Source organism: Schistocerca serialis, unplaced genomic scaffold, assembly GCF_023864345.2.
Source record: "Schistocerca serialis cubense isolate TAMUIC-IGC-003099 unplaced genomic scaffold, iqSchSeri2.2 HiC_scaffold_1352, whole genome shotgun sequence".
Lineage (NCBI taxonomy): Eukaryota > Metazoa > Arthropoda > Insecta > Orthoptera > Acrididae > Schistocerca > Schistocerca serialis.
The window spans coordinates 4,375,748-4,394,547 of NW_026047572.1; positions in this window are offsets into that span (position 1 = coordinate 4,375,748).

Sequence of the window (18,800 nt, forward strand, 5' to 3'; positions counted from 1 at the left end):
GTCACCAGTCTTAGATTCCGATGCACAACTGCATGTTTACTGGGTCCCCTGGACCTTCACATTGACGAAGAAACACAAAAATTGCATCGGAATTAAATACAACAGGCACACTGCCGAGTGAAGTACAAGAAGACTGACTTTTCTTAGTTTTTATGCTTTGAGCCTTTCCTATGTCACCAGTTTTAGATTCCGATGCACAACTGCATGTTCACTGGGTCCCCTGGGCCTTCACATTGACGAAGAAACACAAAAATTGCATCGGAATTAAATACAATAGGCACACTGCCGAGTGAAGTACAAGAAGACTGACTTTTCTTAGTTTGTATGCTTTGAGCCTTTCCTATGTCACCAGTTTTAGATTCCGATGCTTAACTGTAGGTTTACTGTATCCATTGGACGTTCACTTTGACGATGAACCCAAAAATGGCATCGGAATTAAATACAAAATGCACAATGCCGTCATAAGTACAAGAGGACTGACTTTTCTTAGTTTTTATGTTTTGAGCCTTTCCTGTGTCACCAGTTTTAGATTCCGATGCACAACTGCAGGTTTACTGGATCTCTTGGACGTTCACTTTGACGAAGAAACACTATAATTGCATCGGAATTAAATACAAAATGCACACTGCTTAGTTAAGTACAAGAAGACTGACTTTTCTTAGTTTTTTTGTTTTGAGCGTGTCCTGTGTCACCAGTTTCAGATTCCGATGCACAAGTGCAAGTTTACTGTATCCCTTTGACATTCACATTGACGATGAAACACTAAATTGCGTCGGAATTAAATACAAAAGGCACAATGCCGTCATAAGTACAAGAGGACTGTCTTTTCTTAGTTTTTATGTTTTGAGCCTTTCCTGTGTCACCAGTTTTAGATTCCGATGCACAACTGCAGGTTTACTGGATCTCTTGGACGTTCACTTTGACGAAGAAACACAATAATTGCATCGGAATTAAGTACAAAATGCACACTGCTTAGTTAAGTACAAGAAGACTGACTTTTCTTAGTTTTTATGGTTTGAGCCTTTCCTGTCTCACCAGTTTTAGATTCCGAGGCACAACTGAAGGTTTACTGTATCCCTTGGACCTTCACATTGGCGATGAACCACGGAAATTGCCTCGGAATTAAATACAAAAGGCACAATGCCGACGTAAGTACAAGAAGACTGAGTCTTCCTACTGTCAATGCTCTGAGTCTTTCCTTTACGACCTGTTTTAAAATCCGATGCTTCACATCAGTTTTCCTGTATCCCTTGGATCTTCACTTTGACGATGAAACACAAAAATTGCATCGCAATTAAATACAAAATGCACAATACCGGCTTTAGTTCAAGAAGACTGACTTTTTTAGTGTCTATGATTTGAGCCTTTCCTCTGTCACCAGTTTTAGATTCTCATGCACAATTGCAGGTTTCCTGTATCCCTTGGACGTTCACTTTGACGATGAAACACAAAAATTGCATCGGAATTAAATACAAAAGGCACACTGCTTAGTTAAGTACAAGAAGACTGACTTCTCTTCGTTTTTATGTTTTGAGCCTTTCCTGTGTCACCAGTTTTAGATTCCGATTCGCAACTGCAGGTTTACTGTATCCCCGTACCTTCACATTGACGCTGAGACACCGAAATTGCATCGAAATTAATTACAAATGGCACGATGATGACTTAACTACAAGAAGACTGAGTCTCCTTACTGTCTATATATTGACCCTTTCCTGTGAGACCAGTTTTTGATTCCGATGCATCTCTTCAGGATTACTGAATCCCTTGGGCTTTTACATTGATGATGAAACACAAAGATTGCATCGGAATTAAATACAAAAGGCACAATGCCGACATAAGTACAAGAGGACTTGCTTCTCTTAGTGTCTATGTTTTGAGCCTTTATTGTGTCACCTGTTTTAGAGTACGATGCACAACTGCATGTTTACTGTATCCATGGTACCTTCACATTGACGATGAAACACAGAACTTGAATCGGAATTAATTACAAATCTCACAATGCCGACTTAAGTAGAAGAAGACTGATTCTTCTTACTGTCTTTCATTTGACATTTTCGTGTGAGACCGGTTTAAGATTCCGATGCTTCACTTCAGGTTTACTGTATCCCTAGGACATTCACATTGACGATGAAACACTGATATTGTATCGGAATTAAATACAAATGGCACAATGCCGACTTAAGTACAAGAAGACTGACTTTTCTTAGTGTCTATGTTTGAGCCTTTCCTTTGTCACCAGTTTTAGATTCCAATGCACAACTGCAGGTTTAGTGTACTCCCTGGACCTTCACATTGACGATGAAACACAGAAATTGTATCGGATTTAAATACAATTGGCACAATGCCGACATAAGTACAAGATGACAGACTTTTCTTAGTGTCTATGTTTTAGCCTTTCCTGTATCACCAGTTTTACATTCCGATGCACAACTGCAGGTTTACTGTATCACTTGGACTTGCACTTTGAGGATGAAACACTAAATTGCGTCGGAATTAAATACAAATGGCACAATGCCGACTTAAGTACAAGAAGACTGACTTTTCTTAGTGTCTATGTTTGAGCATTTCCTGTGTCACCAGTTTAAGATTCCGATGCGCAACTGCAGGTTTACCGTATCCATGGGACCTTCACAATGACGATGGAACACAGAATTGCATCGGAATTAAATCCAAAATGCACAATGGCGACTTAAGTACAAGAAGACTGACTCCTCATACAGGCTATGTTTTGAGCCATTCCTGTGAGAACAGATTCAGATTCCGATGCATTACTTTAGGTTTACTGTGTCATTTGGGCCTTCACTTTGATGATAAAACACTAAAATTGCTATGGAATTAAATACGAAAGGCACAATTCCGACTTAAGTACAAGAAGACTGACATTTCTTAGTGTCTATATTGGAGCCTTTCCTGTGTCACCAGTTTTAGAGTCCGATGCACAACTGCAGATTTACTGTATCCCTTGGACCTTCACATTGACGATGAAACACAGAAATTGCATCGGAAAGAAATACAAAACACACAATGCCGACTTACGTACAAGAAGACTGACATTGCTTAGTGTATATGTTTTGAGCCTTTCCTCTGTCACCAGTTTCAGATTCCGATGCACAACTGCAGGTTTACTGTATCCCATGGACCTTCACATTGACGATGAAACACAGAAATTGCATCGGAATTGAATACAAAAGGCACAAGGCCGACATAAGTACAAGAAGACTGGCATCCCTTAGTGTCTATGTTTTGAGCCTTTCTTGTGTCACCTGTTTTAGAGAACGATGCACAACTGCAGGTTTACTGTATCCCTTGGACCTTCACATTGACGAAGAAACACAGAAATTGCATCGTAATTAAATACAAAACGCACAATGCTGACTTAGGTACAAGATGACTGACTTTTCTTATTGTCTATGTTTTGAGCCTTTCCTGTGTCACCAGTTTTAGATTCCGATGCACACCTGTAGGTTTAGTGTATCCCATGGACCATCACTTTGACGATGAAACACTAAATTGCGTCGGAATGAAATAGAAAAGGCACAATCCCGACTTAAGTACAAGAAGCCTGACTTTTCTTAGTGTCTATGTCTTGAGCCTTTCCTGTGATACCAGTTTTAGAGTCCGATGCACAACCGCAGGTTTACTGTATCCCTTGGACCTTTACGTTGACGATGAAGCAGAAAATTGCATCGGAATGCAATACTAAAGGCACAATGCCAACTTAAGTACAAGTAGACTGAGTCCTCGTACTGTCCTTGTTTTGACCCTTTCCTGTGAGACCAGTTTTAGAGTCCGAAGCAAAACATCATCTTTTGGTCCTTCACTATGACGATGAAAGACCAAATTTGCATTGGAATTAAATTCAAAAGGCACAATTCCGACTTAAGTACAAGAAGCCTCACATTTCTTACTGGCTATGGTTAGAGCCTTTCCTCTACCACCAGTTTTGGATTCCGATGCACAACTGCAGGTTTACTGTATCCCTTGGACCTTCACTTTGACGATGAAACACAAAAATTGCATCGGATTTAAATACAAGAGCCACACTGCGAGTTAAGTACAAGACTACTGGCTTTTCTTAGTGTCTATCTTTTGCGCCTTTCCTGTGTCACCAGTTTTAGATTCCGATGCACAACTGCAGGTTTACTGTATTCCTTGGACATTCCCATTGACGATGAAACAGAGAAATTGCATCGGAATTAAACTCAAGAGGCACAATGCAGACTTAAGTACAAGAAGACTTAGTCTTCTTACTGTCTATGTTTTGTGCCTTTCCTTTGAGACCTGATTTGGATTCCAATGCTACACTTCCGGTTTACTGTATCCCTTGGACTTTCACTTTTACGATGATACACAAAAATTGCATCGCAATGCCGCATTGCCGACGTAAGTACAAGAAGACAGACATTTCTTAGTGTCTATGATTTGGGCCTTTCCTGTGAGACCAGTTTTAGATTCCGATGCTTCACTTCAGGTTTACTGCATCCCTCGGAACTTCACATTGGCGATAAAACACAGTTATTGCACCGGAATTAAATACAAAATGCACAATACCGACATAAGTTCGAGAAGACTGAGTCTTCTTACTGTCAATGGTTTGAGCTTTTCATGTGAGACCAGTTTTAGATTCCGATGCACAACTGCTGGTATACTGTATCTCTTGGACCATCACATTGAAAATAAAACACAGTAATTGCATTGGAATTTATTACAAAAAACACAATGCCGACTTAAGTACAAGTTACCTGACATTTCCTAGTGTCTATGCTTTGAGCTTTTCCTGTGAGACGAGTTTCAGATTCCGATGCACAACTGCAGGTATACTGTATCCCTTGGACCTTCGCATTGAAAATGAAACACAGCAATTGCATCGGAATTTAATGCAAAAAGCACAATGCCGACTTAAGTACAAGAAGACTGAGTCTTCTTACTGTCTATGATTTGAGCCTTTCCTTTGAGACCACATTTAGATTCCGATGCTTCACTTCAGGTTAACTGTATCCCTTGGACGTTCAATTTCACGATGAAACACGAAATTGCAGTTGAATTAAATACAAAAGTCATATTGGCCACTTAAGTACAAGAAGACATAGTCTTCTTACTGTCTACGTTTTGAGTCTTTCCATTGAGACCAGTATTAGATTCCGATCCTTAACTGCAGGTATACTGTATCCCTTGGACCTTCACAATGAAAATGAAACATAGGAATTGCATCGGAATTAAATACAAAAGGCACAATGCCGACTAAAGTACAAAGAGACTGAGACTTCTTAGTGTCTATGTTTTGAGCCTTCCCTGTGGGTCCAATTTTAGATTCCGATGCTTCACTTTGGGTTTACTGTATCCCTTGGACCTTCACTTTGATGATGAAACACCGAAACTGCATCGCAATTAATTACAAAAGGCACAATGACGACTTAAGTACAAGAAGACTGACTTTTCTTAGTGCCTATGTTTTGAGCCTTTCATGTGAGACCAGTTTTAGATTCCGATGCTTCACTTCAGGTTTACTGTATCCCTTGGACCTTCACATTGACGATGAAACACAGAAATTGGATCGGAATTAAATACAAAAGACACAATGCAGACTTATGTACAAAAAGACTGAGTCTTCTTACGTCTATGCTTTGATCCATACTTGTGAGACCAGTTTTAGATTCCGATGCTTCACTTCAGGTTAACTGTATCCCTTGGACGTTCTCTTTGACGATGAAACACAAAATTTGCATCGGAATAAAACTCAAAAATCACAATGCCGACTGAAGTACAATAAGACTGTGACTTCCTACTGTCAATTTTTTGAGCCTTTCCTGTGAGACTAGTTTTAGATTCCGATGCACAACTGCAGGTATACTGTATCCCTTGGACCTTCACATTGACAATGAAACACAGAAATTGCATCGGAATTAAATACAAAAGGGGCAATGCCGACTTAAGTACAAGAGGACTGAGTCTTCTTACCGTCTAGGTTTTGAGCATTTCCTGTGAGACCAGTTTTACATTCCGATGTTTCTCTTCAGGATAACAGTAACCCTTGGACCTTCACATGGACAATGAATCACAGTAATTGCACCGGAATTAAATACAAAAGACACAATGCCGACATAAGTGCAAGAAGACTGACATTTCTTAGTGTATATGTTTTAACCCTTTCCTGTGAAACCAGCTTCAGCTTCTGATGCCTCACATCAGGTATACTGTATCCCTTGGACCTACGCTTCGGCTATGGGACACAGAAATTGCAACAGAATTAAATACAAAGGGCACAATGCCGACTTAACTACGAGAAGACTGACTCTTCTTACCGTCTAAATATTGAGCCTTTGCTGTAAGACCGGTGTGAGATTCCGATGCTTAACTTCAGTTTTACAGAACCCCTTGGATCTTCGCATTGGCGATAAAAAACAAAAATTGCATCGGAATTAAATACAAATGACACAATGCCAACTTAAGTACAAGAAGATTGTGTCTTCTTACCGTCTATGTTTTGTGTCTAACCTGTGATACCAGTTTTAGATTCCGATCCTTCACTTGAAGTTTACTGTATACCTTGGTCCTTCACTGTGACGATGAAATATAAAAATTGCATCCGAATTAAATACAAAAGAACAATGCCGACTTAAGTAGAAGAGGACTGAGTTTTCTTACTGTTTTTGGTTTGAGCCTTCCCAGTGAGACCTGTTTTAGATTCCGATGCCTCACTTCAGGTTTACTGTATCCCTTGGACCTTCACATTAACGTTGAAACACAGAAATTGCATCGGAATTAAATGAAAAAGGCACAATGCTAACTGAAGTACAAGAAGACTGACGTTTCTTAATTCCTATGTTTTGACCCTATCCTGTGCGACCAGTTTTAGATTCCGATGCTTCTCTTCAGGTTTACTGTATTCCATGGACCTTCACATTAACGATGTAACACCTAAATTGCATCGGAATTAAGTACAAAATGCACAATGCCAACATAAGTACAATAAGAATGAGTCTTCTTACTGTCTATGTTTTGAGCCTTTACTGTGAGACCAGTTTTAGATACCGATGCTTCAGTTCAGGTTTACTGTATCCCCTTGGACCTTCACTTTGACGATGAAACACAAAAATAGCATCGGAATTAAATACAAAAGGCACAATGCTTACTTAAGTACAAGAAGACTGACTTTTCTTAGTGCCTATGCTTTAAGTCTTTCATGTGAGACCTGTTTTAGATTCCGATGCTTCACTTCAGATTTACTGTATCCCTTGTACCTTGACATTGACAATGAAACACAGAAATTGGATCGGAATTAAATACAAAAGGCACAATGCCTACATAAGTGCAAGAAGTCTGAGTCTTCTTACTGTCTATGTTTTGCCCCTTTCCTGTGTCACCTGTTTTAGATTCCAATGCACAACTGCAGGTTTACTGTATCCCTTGGACCTTCACTTTGACGATGAAACACAAAAATTGCATCGGAATTAAATACAAAAGGCACAATGCCGACTTAGGTACATGATGACCGAATTCTCTTAGTGCCTATGCTTTGAGCCTTTAGTGTGTCACCAGTTTTAGATTCCGATGCGCAACTGCAGGTTTACTGTATCCCTTGGAATATCACATTCACGATTAAACACAGAAATTGCATCGGAATAAAATACAAAAGGCACAAAGCCTACATAAGTGCAAGAAGATTGAGTCTTCTTACTGTCTATGTTTTGCGCCTTTCCTGTGTCACCTGTTTTAGATTCCAATGCACAACTGCAGGTTTACTGTATCCCTTGGACCTTCACTTTGACGATGAAACACAAAAATTGCATCGGAATTAAATACAAAAGGCACACAGCCGACTTAAGTACAAGAAGACTGACTTTTCTTAGTGTCAATGTTTTGAGCGTTACCTGTGTATCCAATTACAGATTCCAACACACAACTGCACGTTTACTGTATCCCTTGGACCTTCACATTGACGATGAAACACAGATATTGCATCGGAATTAAGTACAAAAGGCACAATGCCGACTTAAGTACAAGAGGACTGAGTCCTCTCACTGTCTATGGTTTGAGCCTTTCCTGTGAGACCAGTTTTAGATTCCGATGCCTCACTTCAGGTTGCCTGTATCCCTTGGACCTTCATTTTGACGATGAAGCGCAAAAATAGCATTGGAATTAAATACAAAAGGCACAATGCCGACGTAAGGACAAGAAGACCTACTTTTCTTAGTGTCTATGTTTTGAGCCTTTTTTGTGTCACCAGTTTTAGCTTCCGATGCACAACTGCAGGTTTACTGTATCCCCTGGTCCTTCACATTGGCAATGAAACACAGAGATTGCATCGGACCTAAAGACAAAAAGCACAATGCCGACTTAAGTACAATATGTCTGACTTTTCTATGTGTCTATGTTTAGAGCCTTTCCTGTGTCACCCGTTTTAGATTCCTATGCACAACTGCAGGTTTACTGTATCCCTTGGACCTGTACTTTGACGATGAAAAACTAAATTGCATCGGAATTAAATAAAAAAGACACAATGCCGCCTTAAGTATTAGGAGACTGGCTTTTCTTAGTATCTATGTTTTCAGATTTCCCTGTGTCACCAGTTTTTGAGTCCGAAGCACAAATGCAGGTTAACTGTGTCCATTGGAGCTTCACATTTTCTATGAAACACAGAAATTTCATCGGAATTATATACAAAGAGCACAATGCCGACTTAAATACGAGAAGACTGAGTCTTCTTACTGTCTTTGTTTTGGGCCTTTCCTGTGTCACCTGTTTAGATTCCGTTGCACAACTGCAGGTTTACTGTATCCCTTGGACCTTCACATTGATGATGAAACACAGAACTTGCATCGGAAATAAATACAAAAGGTACACAGCCGAGATAAGTACAAGACTACTGACTTTTCTTAGTGTCTATGTTGTAGTCATTACCTGTGTATCCAGTTTCAGATTCCGATGCACAACTGCAGGTTTACTGTATCCCTTGGACCTTCACATTGACGATGATCACAGATATTGCATCGGAATTAAGGGGAGTTGGAATGCCCTATCTCGCCAATGTTAAATTTGCTAACTTTGTGTACCTTTTTCTTTGGAACTATTATCTTCAGAACTTTGAAATTCTGGCAGAGGTTTTCAGCATATATTGTGAGCCCACTGAACTAGAACCAATGTTTTCTTTTTGTTGGTATAGTATTTATGAATTTTTTACCATTAAGCCATTTTTTATTGGAAAAAGTATAACATAAACTTCCCTAGTTCAGAGAATAAGCCAGTTCTTGTCATGATTCTAGTTCAGTGGCCTCTTTGAACTGTTTTGCAGCATTTCTGAAAATTTGAATGTTGTTGGTTGAGTGGTTTATGAGATAAAGGTACATGTAACACTAAAAATGTCAAATGCCAGAAAATGCGATTAAAGTAATTTATTATGAAAATTCACAAATACCTTTTATTCTATTATCAAAAGTGTCCAGCAGAGTAATCAGGGTCATCTTCTAGTTCTTCTTCTTCACCTAGAAGCTTTCTTCTCCTTGCTGCCCTTGCTTTTTTTGTATTAAATTCAGCTGCATACTGAGCCTTCCTTACTCGCACGCTGTCCAGAAGCTGAAGACCTCTGATGGTGTTGATACCAGGAGCAATGCCGAGCCTTGCCATGACCTTTAGCCTACCCATATGACCATCATTGAATGAAATAACAGCATCACTGACTCCCCATTTCAATGTTTTTATCCCAACAAATACATTCTTAGGTACACGAGTCCAAATGAGGTTGTTGAACGACTCGTTTTGATTCTGGGTACAACCATGAAGACATTTTCGCAGAAGATCAGGATGCCCCAAGTCTCTATATATTGGTTTAATTACTTCCATAACAGCCAATGGAATATAATTTTTATGGTGATAAGGATCCCCAGTAGCTTGAGATTTTCTATAATTGCACCATGACTGAGGACCATCTGGACAAGCAAAATGTTGAGGATTATCATCAGTTGATGATCGATGTAAATATGTGGCCCATACAGCTTGTCTCATTTCCTGCAAATTATTTGCATTATTTCTTATTGCCATACCATAGTATTGTTGTAATTCATTTATAATTTTATCTGACAGGCGACCTCTAATGGTTTTACCATCTGACAAAATTTTGTCCTTCAGATTCTGTTTCAGTTTCCTTAGACGAGTGCCCATTCGTTTCTGAACATGACCGACACATTCTAGTTTAGTTATTGTCTTATTGACATATGGCATGGATTCTGTAACACTTTTGTATGCCTTGGAGTCCCCATCTCCAAGGAATTTTGTGTAAAATACTCCCCGTTCTTTTTCTGATCTGCTAAACATTTTCACAGCAGCGGCAGCCTCCATGCCTCCACTCGTACCTTCATAATTCTTGCTACATATGTGAGCTGCTTCTATCTTACCAGATGCACAATGGTAACAATGTTTAGTGAGCACTTCATAGTCCAAAACTTTACCGCTGTCCACACTAGTAACAGTAGCAACAGCATTTTTGGATGTGTGACCCCTTTTCTGCCAGGTTCCATCAAAAGCAACAGGGATATCTGGGTTTCCTTCATTTATATATTTTGCTTCACTGGCAGCAGCTTTCATTGATAAATCTGCTACAGACTGAACAGCATCTCCTATCACTTCAGTGTAATTGTCAATTTTAGCAGGTGGAGGTGGAAGATTCATTATGGCACAAAATGTTTGAGCAGCAGTATGTCCTTTACCAATTGCTCTCATTGCATACATTAGCCTGATATTACTCTCAAACAAATTGCTACTGCATGTTTTAGAGCTCCAAAAACAGGTCTCATTTTCACAACTGGCACAAACTATAGCAATTTTGCAGGAAAGTCCTATAGATTTTGTTATGTTCATATCAAAAGAACCTCCACAAAGATTACAACACAAACATTTCTTCATAAACTCAGTAAAAACAGGAAAGTCGACTAAAACATATTGTTCATTAGAAGCTTCATCTGTAATTTCACTTGCACAGTTTGATAACTTCTTTTTTGATGCACTGGTGGGCGTGTCTCCTTCACACATCTCAGCTGTACAAACGTCAGAACTTTCACCAGCATCAACAGGTGCTGAAGCAGAATCACTTGAACAAACGTTATTTGTAAATCTATTACCGCGAAACTTTCGCTTTTTAAATAATGATGCACTCCTAGGCATCGTAGAAACTACGCACTCACCACTGAAAGTCAAAACAAGACAGATAACAAACTCCAAATGAGCGACAAACTAAACTCGAGGCTCAAAACAAACACTCACAGATCAAAAACTGAACAATAAACACAGCTAGTCGTAAAAACAATGGTACCTATGGAAGGATCAAAGATTCTACAACTGAAGAGTGAAATCCACAGCCTTCTATATGTAATGTTTTCGGAAATGCGAAGATTTAAATGTGTACAAATCACAAGATGGGTAACTTTGCTGGGCGCACATGTAATTTTGAAAAATTAAATAAAAATACTTCCAATTGGAATTTCTTAACAAATTTTGCACCATTTTAAGCAGAAAATTTCAAATTAAGTTATAAGGTTAAAAACTGAAAATGTGAATTTTTTCCATTTTCCGGCATTCCAACTCCCCTTAAGTACAAAAGGCACAATGCCGACTTAAATACGAGAAGACTGAGTCCTCTCACTGCCTATGTTTTGAGCCTTTCCTGTGAGACCAGTTTTAGATTCCGATGCTTCACTTCAGGTTTCCTGTATCTCTTTGACCTTCATTTTGACGATGAAACACAAAAATTGCATTGGAATTTAAAAAAAGGCAAAATGCCGACTTAGGTACAAGAAGACTGACTTTTCTTAGTGTCTATGTTTTGAGACTTACCTGTGTCTGCAGTTTTAGATTAAAACGCAAAACTGGAGATTTCCTGTATCCCTTGGACCTTCACTTAGACGATGAAACACTAAAATGCATCGGAATTAAATAAAAAAGGCACAATGCCGCCTTAAGTATTAGGAGACTGGCTTTTCTTAGTATCTATGTTTTCAGATTTCCCTGTGTCACCAGTTTTTGAGTCCGAAGCACAAATGCAGGTTAACTGTGTCCATTGGAGCTTCACATTTTCTATGAAACACAGAAATTTCATCGGAATTATATACAAAGAGCACAATGCCGACTTAAATACGAGAAGACTGAGTTTTCTTACTGTTTATGTTTTGCGCCTTTCCTGTGTCACCTGTTTTAGATTCCGATGCACAACTGCAGGTTTACTGTATCCCTTGGAGCTTCGCTTTGACGATGAAACACAAAAATTGCATCGGAATTAAATACAAAAGCCACAATTCCTACTTAAGTATAAAAAGACTGACGTTTCTTAGTGTCTATCTTTTGAGCCTTTCCTGTGTCAGCAGTTTTAGAGTCCGATGCACAACTGAATGTTTACTGTATCCCTTCGACGTTCACAATCACGATGAAACACAGAAATTGCATCGGATCTAAATACAAAAGGCACAATGCCGACTTAATTACAAGAAGACTGACATTTCTTAGTGTCTATATTTTGAGCCCTTCCTGTGTCACCAGTTTTAGATTCCGATGCTTCACTTCAGGTTTCCTGTATCCCTTGGACCTTCATTTTGACGATGAAAGCCTAAAAATTGCATTGGAATTAAATACAAAAGGCACAATGCAAACTTAAGTACAAGAATACTGACATTTCTAAGTACCTATGTTTTAAGCGTTTCCTGTGTCACCAGTTTTAGAGTCCGATGCAAAAATGCAGGTTAACTGTATCCATTTGAACTTCACATTGGCTATGAAACACAGATATTTCATCGGAATAAATACAAAAGGCACAATGCTGACATAAATACAAGAAGACTGAGTCTTCTTACTGTCTATGTTTTGAGCCATTCCTGTGTCACGTGTTTTGGTTTCCGATGCACACCTGCAGGTTTACTGTATTTTTTGGACCATCACATTGACGATGAAACAGAGAAATTGCATCGAAATTAAATTCAAAAGCACAATGCCGACTTAAGTACAAGAAGACTGAGTCTTCTTGCTGTCTAAATTTTGAGCCTTTCATGTGAGGCCAGTTTCAGATTCCGATCCTTCACTTCAGGTTTCCTGTATCCCTTGGACCTTCATTTTGACGATGAAACACAAAAATTGCATTGGAATTAAATACAGAACGCACAATGCCAACTTAAGTACAAGAAGACTGACTTTTCTAATTGTCTATGCTTTGAGCGTTTCCTGTGTCACCAGTTTTATAGTCCGATGCACAACTGAATGTCTACAGTGTCCCTCGGACGTTCACATTGACGATGAATCACAAAAATTGGATGGTAATGAAATACAAAAAGCACAATGCCGACTTAAGTATAAGAAGTCTGATGTTTCTTAGTGTCTATGCTTTGATCTTTTCCTGAGTCACCAGTTTTAGAGTCCGATGCACAACTGTAGGTTTACTGTATCTCTTGGACGATTACATTGACGATGAAACACAGAAATTTCATCGGAATTAAATACAAAATGCACAATGCCGACTTAAGTACAAGAAGACTGACTTTTCTTAGTGTCTTTGTTTTAAGCCTGTCCTGTGTCACCTGTTTTAGAGCACGATGCACAACTGCATGTTTACTGTATCCCTTGGAATTTCACATTGACGATGAAACACAGATATTGCATCGGAAGGAAATACAAAAGTCACAATGCCGACTTTAGTACAAGAAGGCTGAGACTTCTTACTGTCTATGTTTTGAGCCGTTCCTGTGGGACCAGTTTAAGATTCCGATACTTCACTTCAGGTTTCCTGTACCTCTTGGACCGTCACTTTGACGATGAAACACAAAAATTGCATCGGAATTAAATACAAATGCACAATGCCGACTTAAGTACAAGTAGACTTACTTTTTTTGTTTCTTTGATTTGAGCCTTACCTGTGTCACCAGTTTTAGAATCCAATGCACAACTGCAGGTTTACTATATGCCTTTGCCGTTCACTTTGACGATGAAACACTAAATTGCGTCGGCATTAAATAAATATGCACAATGCCGACTTAAGTACAACATGGATGACTTTTCTTAGTGTCTATGATTTGAGCCTTTCCTGTGTCACGAGTTTTAGATTCCGTCGCGCAACTGCAGGTTTACTGTATCCCCTGGACTTTCACATTGACGATGAAACACAGAAATTGCATCAGAATTAATTACAAAAGGTACAATGCCGACTTAAGTACAAGAAGACTGACTTCTCTTAGTGTCTATGTTTTGAGCATTTTCCTGTGTCACCTGATTTAGAGTACGATGCGCATCTGCAGGTTTACTGTATCCCCTGGACCTTCACATTGACGATTAAACAAAGAAATTGCATTGGAATTAAGTACAAAAATCACAATGCCGACTTAAGTACAAAAAGACTGAGTCTTCTTACTGTCTATGTTTTGAGCCTTCCCTGTGTCACCATATTTAGATTCCGATGCGCAACTGCAGGTTCACTGTATCCCCTGGCCCTTCACATTGACGATGAAACACAAAAATTGCATCGGTATTAAACACAAAAGGCACAATGCCGACTTAAGTACAAGAAGACTGAGTCTTCTCACTGTCTATGCTTTGAGCCTTTCCTGTGAGACCAGTTTTAGATTCCGGTGCTTCACTTCAGGATTACTATTTCCCTTGAACCTTCACATTGAAGATAAAACACAAAAATTGCATCGGAAATAAATACAAAAGGCACAATGCCGACTTAAGTACAAGAAGACTGACTTTTCTTAGTTTTTATGCTTTGAGCCATTTCTGTGTCACCAGTTTTTGATTCCGATGCATAGCTGCAGGTTTACTGTATCCCTTGGACCCTCACATTGACGATGAATCACAGAAATTGTATCGGAATTAAATACAATAAACACAATGCCGACTTAGGTGCAAGATGACTGACATTTCTTAGTGTCTACGTTTTGAGCCTTTCCTGTGTCACCAATTTTAGATTCCGATGCTCAACTGCAGGTTTACTGTATCCATTGGACGTTCACTTTGACGATGAAACACAAAAATGGCATCGGAATTAAATACAAAATGCACAATGCCGAGTTAAGTACAAGAAGACTGACTTTTCTTAGTTTTTTGGTTTTGAGCCTTTCCTGTGTCACCAGTTTTAGATTCCGATGCACTAATGCAGGTTTACTGGATCTCTTGGACGTTCACTTTGACGAAGAAACACAGCAATTGCATCGGAATTAAATACAAAAGGCACACTGCTTAGTTAAGTACAAGAAGACTGACTTTTCTTAGTTTTTATGGTTTGAGACTTTCCTGTGTTACCAGTTTTAGATTCCGAGGCACAACTGAAGGTTTACTGTATCCCTTGCACCTTCACATTGACGATGAACCACAGAAATTGCATCGGAATTAAATACAAATGGCACAATGCCGACGTAAGTACAAGAAGACTGAGTGTTCCTACTGTCTATGCTTTGAGTCTTTCCTTTGAGACCAGTTTTAAATTCCGATGCTTCACATCAGTTTTCCTGAATCCCTTGGACCTCCACTTTGACGATGAAACACAAATATTGCATCGAAATTAAATAGAAAAAGCACAATACCGACTCAAGTACAAGAAGACAGACTTTTTTAGTTTCTATGATTTGAGCCTTCCCTCTGTCACCAGTTTTAGGTTCTCATGCACAATTGCAGGTGTACTGTATCCCTTGGACGTTCACTTTGACGATGAAACACAGAAATTGCATCGGAATTAAATACAAAAGGCACTATGCCGACTTAACTACAAGAAGACTGAGTCTTCTTAGCCTATATGGTTTGAGCCTCTCCTGTGACACCAGTTTTGGAATCCGACGCTTCACTTCATAATAACTGTACCCCTTGGACACTCACATTGACGATGAAATACAAAAATTGCATCGGAATTAAATACAAAAAGCACAAAGTCGACTTAAGTACAACAAGAATGACGTCTCTCAGTGCCTATGCTTTTAGCCTTTCGTGTGTCACCTGTTTTAGAGTACGAAGCACAAATGCAGGTTTACCGTATCCATGGGACCTTCACATTGACGATGAAACACAGAATTGCATCGGAATACAAAAGGCACAATGCCGACTTAAGTACATGAAGACTGACTCCTCTTACTGGCTATGTTTTGAGCCATTCCTGTGAGACCAGTTTCAGATTCCGATGCATCACTTTAGGTTTACTGTGTCTTTTGGACCTTCACTTTGATGACGAAACACAAAAATTGCATCGGAATTAAATACAAAAGGCACATTGCCGACTTAAGTACAAGAAGACTGACTTTTCTTAGTGTCTATGTTTGGAGCCTTTCCTGTGGCACCAGTTTTACATTCTGATGCACAACTGCATGTTTACTGTATAACTCGGACCTTCACTTTGACGATTAAACACTATATTGCGTCGGAATTAAATACAAAAGGCACAATGCCGACATAAGTACAAGAGGACTGACTTTTCTTAGTTTTTATGTTTTGAGCCTTTCCTGTGTCACCAGTTTTAGATTCCGATGCACAACTGCAGGTTTACTGTATCCCTTGGACCTTCACATTGACGATGAAACACAGATACTCAATCGGAATGAAGTACAAAAAGGCAGAATGCCGACGTAAGTACAAGAAGACTGTGTCCTTTACCGACTATGTTTAAACCCTTTCCTGTCAGACCAGTTTTAGAGTCCGAAGCACAACTGCAGGTTTACTGTACCCCTTGGACCTTCACATTGACGATGAAACACAAAAATTGTATCGGTATGAAATACAAAAGGCAGACTGCCGACTTAACTACAAGAAGACTGAGTCTTCTTACTGTCTATGTTTTGACGCTTTCCTGTGAGACCAGTTTTAAATTCCGATGGATCACTTCATGTTTACTGTATCCCTTGGACCTTCACATTGACGTTGAAACAAAAAAATTGCATCGGATTTAAATACAAAAGGCACAATGCCGACTTAAGTACAAGAAGACTGACTTCTCTTTGTGCCTATGCTTTGAGCCGTTCCTGTGTCACCAGTTTTACATTCTGATGCACAACTGCTTGTTTACTGTATCCCTTGGACCTTCACTTTGACGATGAAACACTATACTGCGTCGGAATTAAATACAAAAGGCACAATGCCGACATAAGTACAAGAGGACTGACTTTTCTTAGTTTTTATGTTTTGAGCCTTTCCTGTGTCACCAGTTTTAGATTCCGATGCACAACTGCATGTTTACTGGATCCCCTGGACCTTCACATTGACGAAGAAACACAAAAATTGCATCGGAATTAAACACAATAGGCACACTGCCGAGTGAAGTACAAGAAGACTGACTTTTCTTAGTTTTTATGCTTTGAGCCTTTCCTATGTCGCCAGTTTTAGATTCCGATGCTCTACTGCAGGTTTACTGTATCCCTTGGACCTTACCATTGACGATGAATCACAGAAATTGTATCGGACTTAAATACAATAAACACAATGCCGACTTAAGTGCAAGATGACTGACATTTCTTAGTGTCTGCGTTTTGAGCCTTTCCTGTGTCACCAGTTTTAGATACCTATGCTTAACTGTAGGTTTACTGTATCCATTGGACGTTCACTTTGACGATGAACCCAAAAATGGCATCGGAATTAAATACAAAATGCACAATGCCGTCACAAGTACAAGAGGACTGACTTTTCTTAGTTTTTATGTTTTGAGCCTTTCCTGTGTCACCAGTTTTAGATTCCGATGCACAACTGCAGGTTTACTGTATCCCTTTGACATTCACATTGACGATGAAACACTAAATTGCGTCGGAATTAAATACAAAAGGCACAATGCCGTCATAAGTACAAGAGGACTGACTTTTCTTAGTTTTTATGGTTTGAGCCTTTCCTGTGTCACCAGTTTTAGATTCCGATGCACAACTGCAGGTTTACTGGATCTCTTGGACGTTCACTTTGACGAAGAAACACAATAATTGCATCGGAATTAAGTACAAAATGCACACTGCTTAGTTAAGTACAAGAAGACTGACTTTTCTTAGTTTTTATGGTTTGAGCCTTTCCTGTCTCACCAGTTTTAGATTCCGAGGCACAACTGAAGGTTTACTGTATCCCTTGGACCTTCACATTGGCGATGAACCACGGAAATTGCCTCGGAATTAAATACAAAATGCACAATGCCGACGTAAGTACAAGAAGACTGAGTCTTCCTACTGTCAATGCTTTGAGTCTTTCCTTTACGACCTGTTTTAAAATCCGATGCTTCACATCAGTTTTCCTGTATCCCTTGGATCTTCACTTTGACGATGAAACACAAAAATTGCATCGCAATTAAATACAAAATGCACAATACCGGCTTTAGTTCAAGAAGACTGACTTTTTTAGTGTCTATGATTTGAGCCTTTCCTCTGTCACCAGTTTTAGATTCTCATGCACAATTGCAGGTTTACTGTATCCCTTGGACGTTCACTTTGACGATGAAACACAAAAATTGCATCGGAATTAAATACAAAAGGCACACTGCTTAGTTAAGTACAAGAAGACTGACTTCTCTTCGTTTGTATGTTTTGAGCCTTTCCTGTGTCACCAGTTTTAGATTCCGATTCGCAACTGCAGGTTTACTGTATCCCCGTACCTTCACATTGACGATGAGACACAGAAATTGAATCGGAATTAATTACAAATCTCACAATGCCGACTTAAGTAGAAGAAGACTGATTCTTCTTACTGTCTATCATTTGACATTTTCGTGTGAGACCGGTTTCAGATTCCGATGCTTCACTTCAGGTTTAATGTATCCCTAGGACATTCACATTGACGATGAAACACTGATATTGTATCGGAATTAAATACAAATGGCA